This window comes from Suricata suricatta, chromosome 2, assembly GCF_006229205.1.
Source record: "Suricata suricatta isolate VVHF042 chromosome 2, meerkat_22Aug2017_6uvM2_HiC, whole genome shotgun sequence".
Classification (NCBI taxonomy): Eukaryota; Metazoa; Chordata; class Mammalia; order Carnivora; family Herpestidae; genus Suricata; species Suricata suricatta.
In genome coordinates this window covers 167903477-167912077 of record NC_043701.1, presented here as the reverse complement: position 1 = coordinate 167912077, position 8601 = coordinate 167903477, and the positions used below count along the sequence as shown (strand labels likewise).

The 8601-nt window shown below is 42.0% G+C and overlaps 2 protein-coding genes across 4 annotated transcripts in view; one reads left to right on the top strand and one right to left on the bottom strand.

Moving 5' to 3' along the window:
* Nucleotides 1-1233, bottom strand: part of SHOC2 (SHOC2 leucine rich repeat scaffold protein) — an 89527-nt gene extending 88294 nt beyond the window's left edge. The window contains exon 1 of one of the 2 annotated variants that reach the window (XM_029932574.1): nt 1035-1233. The gene's annotated coding sequence lies outside the window, so the exon portion shown is untranslated. Of the gene's footprint in view, nt 1-321; nt 397-1034 lie in introns of those variants that run through there. The other variant, XM_029932572.1, reaches the window with a different exon arrangement.
* BBIP1 (BBSome interacting protein 1) overlaps nt 649-8601 on the top strand; it is a 10921-nt gene continuing 2968 nt past the window's right edge. The window contains exon 1 of one of the 2 annotated variants that reach the window (XM_029932577.1): nt 649-888. The gene's annotated coding sequence lies outside the window, so the exon portion shown is untranslated. Of the gene's footprint in view, nt 933-8601 lie in introns of both variants that reach the window. The other variant, XM_029932576.1, reaches the window with a different exon arrangement.

Below are 8601 nucleotides of genomic sequence, written 5' to 3'. Positions count from 1 at the left end.
GCTCGCCGCCACCGCAGGCCCAGCCCCGGCCGCTGTCACAGCCGACCGGCTCAGTTTCGGCGCCCAGCTGCGGGGCCCCACACAAGAGCCGGCTCCGAGGGCCCAGCCCTCCCTGAGACAGCACCCAGGAAAGCGGCGGCGGCCGCGGCGCCTCCCAGGGCCCCAGCCCCTCGGGCCTCGCCCCGGCCCCGCCGGCTCTAGCCCCTCAGGGCGTGCGGGGCCTCCCCCTACCGACAGCCACCCGGGCCGCCCGACGGGTACGAAGGCAGGCAGGAAGAACCGACCAACAAACGCCCTCCCGCCTCAGCAGCCCCGGGTTACCGTCAGAGCCCCAACTCCGCCATCCTCTTTGCTCGCCCTCCTTCCTCCTCCTCCTCCTTAGAAGCGACGCTGCCCAACCGCCGCCCCCCGCCCGCCCCTCCCCCACTCGCCCCGCCCCGCCTGCCCCTCCACACACTCTTGCTCCTACCGCCCCGCCCCACCCCTCCGGCTCAGGCCTGTCACTCGCTGGGAAAGAAAAAGAGGCGGGGCCAGGGCAATCGACGCCACCCAATCACAGTGAGGCACTGGCGCCAACGACGCTGTCCAATCAGAGCGAGGCACTGGCGCCAGCTTCCCTCGCTCCGCCCTTTTCCTTCCCTCTGCTGCTCTAGGCCCTCTCTCCCGCCCACTGGGCGCCGCTGGCAAGCCGGGCCACAGAGTAAGCCTCCGGCTGGGTAGAGTGACAACTGGCAAATCGGAAGTTACTGTTGAAGCTAAGGCAGCCATAACTGCTAATGGCAAAGGGAGTTTCCTGGTTTCTCGTCTCCAGAGTGACGTACTTTTCCCTTCGCCCAATCTCACCGTTGCCCCGGGCAACAGTCGAGCGGTCTGGGAAGAGAGGCGTCTGTAAGTAGGCCAGAAAAAGGACCAAAGGTGACCAGACATCCCAGGTTAGACAACTTAATTCATATTCAGAACTACCTGCCCGGGCTGGGGGAGAGGAAGGAGCAGGTTTCCTGGCCCTTATTTTGCTGGGACGTCTGATCACTTACCTAGGTGGACAAAAGGTTAGGGTTCCGAAAATCCCTGTCCCGCCCGGAAGTTGCATTTGGCACTTCTGAATGGGGTCATGGCAGAAGGGTGGGAATAGCCCCCGGCACCCCAGGGAGTGCCCATTTCCACTGGAGTCGCCAAGGGAGGTGAGGGTCCGGACAGCCCTGTCCCGTGAGGCAGGCCCAAGTTAGACGTCCCTCGGGAACGGAGAGTCGGGGCAGGTGGGGGGGGGGGGAATCACAGCCGCTTCCGCTGGAAGAAGGTTTTGCTTCCGGGCTGGCCTGACGGCGGCCCGCCCTACCTCCGCCCCTCTGAGGTTCTCGGTCGGGCGAGGCGGCTCCTGCGGCCCCTCTGACCCAGCTGCAGCCAGCGGGGCCGGGGGAGGAGGTGGGAGGAGCGGGGGGGGGGGGGGTGAGGTTGCTTTGGCACGCGTTACTGGGCGGAGCCCCTCACTCTTGCTGTTGGAGCTCCTGACCGCGCCCCCTTAAATTCCTGTTAAGTACTTTTCATCCCGACCTTTGGAGGACAGAGAATTATGGAATCTGAGGAAAACGTTTTCCATTGCCAGCTAGAAAGGGAACAGGTGGTCCTCCAAAAACAGCGGCAACACCTCTAAGTCTTATTTTCCCACCTCCTGACTTATTCTTAATTTTCTTCCTTTTCTTTGTTTCTCTTCTTTTGTGTGTTTATAAGCATTGACTGCAGTTCTGGGTAAAGGAATGCTGTCCTAATCCTCCATGTCTACATTTTATTAAACAACTTACTGTTTGTGAATATTCTTAAAAATGCAGTAATACCTTTTCATGGCTCCTTCCAAGAGTTGTCACACTTTAACTCACTAGTTCCTTCTGTAGGCTTGAGTCAAAAACAATCAGATTGGTAGTACTGGGTTGGATGCCTAAAGTTGCCGGGGCAGGGAAGACTAGGAGAACTTTCTCAACAAGGGTGCAAACCTACCTTCATTACTTAATCTGTTTCTACTTCCTTACTCCTCATGTTTTAACCAAAATGAACTACTTTGGTTTCTTCCAAGATTAATCATTGAAGCACTAACCTTTTGTGACTCTATATTAATGACCCAGTTATCCTTGGAGATGTGTTTCCAGATTCTCCTACAGGAAGTAATTTCCTCTGCGCTTACCTAGCACTTTCTGTACTTCTTTTATGACAACCACTGTTGAGCTGCTTATGTTCTTAGCTTTACTGCTTGCTGTGTTTATATCTAAATAAAATGGTTTATATCAGATTCACTTGCCTATCATATTATCCTGCACATGATATTATTTTGGTAAGTACTTACAGAAAGACTGAATATATTTGGTGTCCTGGGTGCCTAAGACACTGCCAGTGTAGTTCCTGTTACTCAACCTTTTCCCAGTCTTCCCCTCTGAAGTCCTTCCAACATGATATCTTCCCTCAATTAGAAAAAAAAAGAAACCATACATTAAAAAGTTGAAGGAATACAGTATTCATATGCCTTTTACCTAGATCCAATAGTTGTTAACATTCTGCCATATTTATTTCATTTCTTCTCACACTTTTTTCATTGTTATTGATCTATTTGGAAATAGGTTACAGACACCTGTTAAGCAGACAACTCTAAAATTTCCAAAATGTATTCCCTAAGGATTATAAAGTTCTCCTGCAAAACACTATCATTATCACAACTAAGGAAATTAGTAGTTCTGTAATATTTCAAATCTAGTCTGTATGTACATTCTCCCATTTGACCCAAGAATATTTTTTATACCTTTACCCCTGTTCCTCCAACAAAATTCAGGATCCAGTCAAGGTTTATGTATTGTGCTTGGGTATTGTAACTCTTTAGCCTTAATCAAGAACAATTCCCCTTTTTTTCTCCTGTGACATTGGTATTTTAAAGAGTTCAGATCAAAAGTCTTTTTGAAGATCTCCTTTTTTCTTATTTCTTGTAAATCAGATGCTGATACACAGGCTTGATTAGATTCCATTTTACTTTTTCCCCCCAGGAAAACGTCATAGTATTCATACTTCTACAATCATCATTAATGATTAAGTCTTCTCAAAGGCAACTATGTCTACCAGTGCCATGAGTTGCTACTTAAATCCACCCCGCTTCTCCACACACACACCCTTCTATGGTGTCCTACAAAGAAGAATTTAGCCTTCAATCCTCCTGTCAATAGAAAGGAAGCGCTAGTGCCCTGGACTGTCTACCTTTAATAAAGTATTGCTGCTACTTTGCCTACACTTGTAGCTGATGCAATATAATCTGCAGCAGTATAATGTCGTCAGCATAGTTTCATGAGTTTCAACTCCTGGCACCCTGAGGACTGTTGATGAAAGATGTGTGGGCCCTGCAATTCAAATACAGATGAATCTTGATGTTATCAAAGCAGATACCAAGGCAACTGCTGGCCATCTGGTATTTTTGTGTCAGTAGGATGTGTCATTTTCTATTAACTTAATAGTAGTGTCTGCTAGTGAAGTATACCATCATCCAAGTTCATCCAAGAAGAACAGTTCCTGTTCTTAGGCCTAGGCACTTTTCAGAAGCTAGACACCGCACATTTTATTCACATGAGTCTAAATTAATTAGCCAAATTGAACATGTTGCAACATTTTTCTACCAGCAGATGCCAGATAGCAAACACAGTAGAACTATTATAGTTTTCACATACATGGCATATGATGTTATTTGGCATCTCCAGATGAACATTATCAATCCAAATTAAGCACTCTGCTAGCATGTGGGCAGCCACTTGAGTGAGAATGAGCATTACTACTTTGTGTCTGCTAGAAAAACACTTTCTTTTTGAGCTCCCTGTTTCACCTTCATGTTTATTTACATTCAGAAATCTAATATGCATTTGAAAATTCATCTATTAGCCAATCATAAGTCTTGAAAAATCAAATAAAATTTTTCATATTTTTCCTGCAATTCTTGCCACCCCATCCACAACCCATACTAGGCAGATTGAATTTTCTTAAAAGGAACTAAATTAATAAATATTCACCAAAAAATATCTTTTACTATCCTTTATGTAAACAAATTGCTTCTGGTACCTCCCTCAGATCTCAAAGATTGTATTGTGTTTCTTAATACCTATTAATGATAAAATAGGACAATTTGGCATATAATATGTTGTAGTGGTTCTGTATTCTACTGAAGTTGTGAAATCAAGTGCCTGTAGCAATGAGGATGGTAAGGGAAAGGGAACATTAGGCTTTACTAGGGACTAGACAACTCTCCACATTCACCTGGGACATTACTTTCCAGCCCTAGCCAAATTTTGCTATGTGGGAAGTGTTGCCAGATTTGCCAAGAGGAGCCAAAATTTGGGCTTTATGTGAAATCTTCCAATTTTTAAATATAGGTTCCAATACTTTTTAAATATTTAGCAAGCCAGCAAAACATTTAACCAGATAGAACCAAGGGCCACCTGTTTATGATGTATGTTTCTTACATGGAAACAGGATTGGCAGTTAGGCCAGAATCTGAAAATACTTTAGAAATGTTTTTCTAAACATATTTCAGGTGCATTTATTTTCCTAGGTTAGGCAATAAGTCACTTGTCACTTACATCAAAAATTCCAGATAGAGTCTTATATACACCAAACTTCTATTCCCTACAATTTTAAAGGTTTTTACTCTTTGCCACCAACTTAAAAACTTGCTCACATTTTCTCAACCTTCAGTTATATTATGAAATAGATTTGCTTTATCATATTTTTTAATGTTTATTTATTTTGACAGAGAACGAGCAGGGGACGACACGAGGGGGGGTGAGAGAGAAGGAGAGAAAGAGGAAGGGAGGGAGGGGCAGAGAGAGAGAGAAGGAGAGAGAGAGAGAGAGAGAGAGAGAGAGAGAGAGAGAGAGAGAGAGAGAGAGAGAGAGAGAGAAGCCTAAGCAGGCTCCACACTCAGCATGGAGCCCAACACAGGGCTTAGTCTCACAATTGTGAGATTGTGACCTGAGCCAAAATCAAGGGTCAGACGCTTAACCGACTGAGTCACCCAGGTGCTCCCAAAGATTCTTATTCACTGTATCTCCTTCATTTAGCTGTGGCTAGCATACTATAGACATTCGGTATGTTTGTTGAAAGGAAAAATGTGTTTGGATAGGAACATATGATCCCAAATTCCTCTTTTGTTACATTTGTTTTCCATTCTGAATGAATAATTCCCTTGTCCCGAAAAAAGCACCCTTTCAACTCCAGTCTTTACTGTCCAGTGTTTACTTCTAAAGTTCTGTCCTTAATATATAGCCATTAACTTTATCTTTTATCTTCAGTAATTTTATCCATGTATAACTTATTTTGATCAGCTTTTCAGTAATAATGGTAATAACTCAATCCAGAATATTTTAGTTTTTCATTTGTAAACATTTTTATCGAGAAATATGGTAGGATAATTAATCACTAACATATGGGTAAGGATGAAAATATATTACAGTACAATTAAATGGAATGGTAATAGAGGTCTACGGAGAAAAAAAGGATGTAAAATTTGACTTAAAAGTTCTTCATTCTTTTTATTAATGGAGAATAATAGCTGCCAAATTTTAATGATCTTTGGATTACATTGGATACGTTGTTAAAAGACTGATATGGGGTGCCTGGGCTGCTCAGTTGGTTAAGCATTCAACTTTTAGTTTCAGCTCAGGGCATGATATCATGCTTTGTGAGTCTGAGCCCTGCTTGGGATTCTCTCTGCCCCTTCCCCACACACACTCACTCTCTCTGTCTCTCAAAATAAATAAACTTCAAAAAATAAAATGAAAAGATCAAAAACTGATGTTATTTTTAAATATGCTGGAAATTATGTCTTTAGGACTATTTGAACTTAATAATAAACTTATATGTCAATGTAGAAATGTTTAAAGGGGTAGTTTTTCTACCTAGTTTTTAAAAATCTCGGGGCATCTGGGTGGCTTAGTTAGCTAAACATCCAACTCTTGATTTCCACTCATGTCATGATCTCACAGTTAGTGAGTTCAAACCCTTCAGTGGGCTCTGCACTGATGGTGCAGTGCCTGCTTGCGATTCTCTCTTCCTCACTTCCCCTCCCATCTGTGTGCTTTTTTTCTCTCTCTCTCAAAATATATAAATAAACTATAAATGAATAAATGAACAAATGGAATAAAAATCTCAGTGCATGTTAATGCAAGCATAAAATTTGAGGACCACTGACATATATTCTTTGGGTTCAGAAGGACACTTTAGAGCTCTTGTCCAGTCCCATACACAAGTTAGTGCAAGTATCAAATTAAGTCACTCCAGAAATTTTTAACTTGTCCAAGTTGTAAAATTAACTTGTGTTATCAACATGCGTATGATTGATATAAAGTAGTAATCCTTCCTAGATTTAAGTGTCTTTCAACTCCCACTCCAACCGCTTCATAAAATATTTCATGACAGATTTGGTTTCCCTCCAGCTTCTTCTGCATTAATTGTAGGCATATCCAGCTCAATGGCTACAACAGATTTGCTTACTTTGTCATGACTTTGAAATGTACTACCCATCAAAACCATTATCTCTGGGACAAATTACAAACTAAAGAAACTATGGGGGAAAGGGAAGTAGATTATCTTCCAATTACCCAGACCAAGAACTTCAAAAAATTATTGACATTATATTCTCCAAGCATTAAAAGTTTGGGTACTATTAGTGTAAGAATTCTACTTCTGCAGTTGAATGTGTTTTCTCTTAAAATATACCTTGACAAATGTGTCATTTTAAAATCTGGTTTAGTAGTCCATTGTATGGCTGTTACAGAATTTATTTCTGTGACGTATTGCTAAATATTTAGATTCACCTACTGCTGAACTTTTTGCTCTTGAATGCAATGTTTTAATGAAAATTCTTATTCTTATGTCTTTATACACTGGTGCATTATTTATTTAGGGCCCATTACTAGAATGCTTGGGTCAAAGAAAATGTGCATATTTAGCTTCAGTAGATAATACAAAATATTATCAGACACTACAAAGTATCTAAAAAACCTGTACCAAGAAACCCACCCACCAACAGAGAATGCCCATTTCTCTGTACCTTCTCTAACTCTAGACACTATCAGCCTTTGACTTTTTTGCAATTTCAGAAGATCTAACATGTGCACCAAATTGTCACATGATTTTCACCTTCTTCATGAGTCCATGATCATTGTCTTATTTAAACTGCAATATCCACCTCAACATTCTAAATGCCCTTGAACTATTTTATTTTCTATAGCTCTTACTACCTTATAGCACACCATTATTTATTTAGAGTGTAAGCTCCAAAAGATTTGGCATTTTGTCTGTTTTGTTCACTAAAGAACAGTGCTTTGCACGTAACAGACACATATTTATTGAATTGAATGACATAGCACTTGTATGATACATGCGAATTTCTGTCATAACTGGTATGTTTCATCTTTGACCCATTTGTCCCTAGTGTTACACACATCTTACCTTATCATAATAAGAAACTACCTAAGGAGCAACCACAACTCCTTAGGGCACATCACACCAAACAATACACCCATGTTCGGCTATTAGCAGGCCACCTGGTGAAGGAAAATGTTCCTTCCTACTGTGGATTCCCTGGGCAGTTATCAAGACACTGTAGCCTTGCCAATGAGGGCCATCCAACCACCACCTTGCTTATTTTAGCCCTTCCCTTCCGGTTTCTCTCCTGCCAGTGCCTGGGGGGGAGGGGGGCGTCTAGGAACAATAGCCAACCCTAGTAAAGCCAACACTCCACCCAGGCAAGTGACTGCCAGCACTGATCTTCCCCACACCAGACCCAACCCACTCCCTACCAGGCCTTTGGTCCCACACCCTTTGCAGTAACAATGGAAGCTTAGTGAAACAGAACTAAGATCTCGTAGAGCACCAAGTTTCATTGTTTTCCTCAAGCCAGATTTTGGATGTGAAAGAGGTACAAACTAGAGAGAGCAAAGGATTGTGATTGCATTCTGAGTAGCTGAAGTTGCTACTCTATAAAACATTGAAGATTTTAAGTATCCACTGTTTTGCTGATAAAAAATGGTGATACAAAAACTCTTGCCTACTATGTTATTTCTTTTCACATTTATTAACATCTATAATGTCCATCCTCCCTTTTGGCAGCATATCATGTCAAACTTGCAACAAATAAGGGCCTATTGAATATGTTCATTGTGATATTTTAGTGGAGAAGCTGTTTATTATCGCTTATATTATAGTTCGTAATTTAGGCTAGTCAGGGATCTGTAATGATATTAGCTTTCAACATAACCAGGGATAAAAAGGGAAATGACCACTAGCTACCACTGACAGGCCTAACATGAAAAGAATGTTGCCTAAGGAGAAGTTGTACATTCTAAGGAAAGTGCATATTACCTTTATCTCAGATTCCATTTAGTGAGGAGTTTCTGCTTTATTCCTGATCCATTCCCTATTTCATCTTCACACCCGAACAGAGCTTATATGGGGGTTAAAGTTCTAGAAAATGGATACAGGTTCCTTAGGAACTTTAGATGTTCCAGAACAGGAATTTGTTTTTTTTTTTAATTTTTTAAATATAGTTTAGTACCAAGTTGGTTTCCATGTAACACCCAG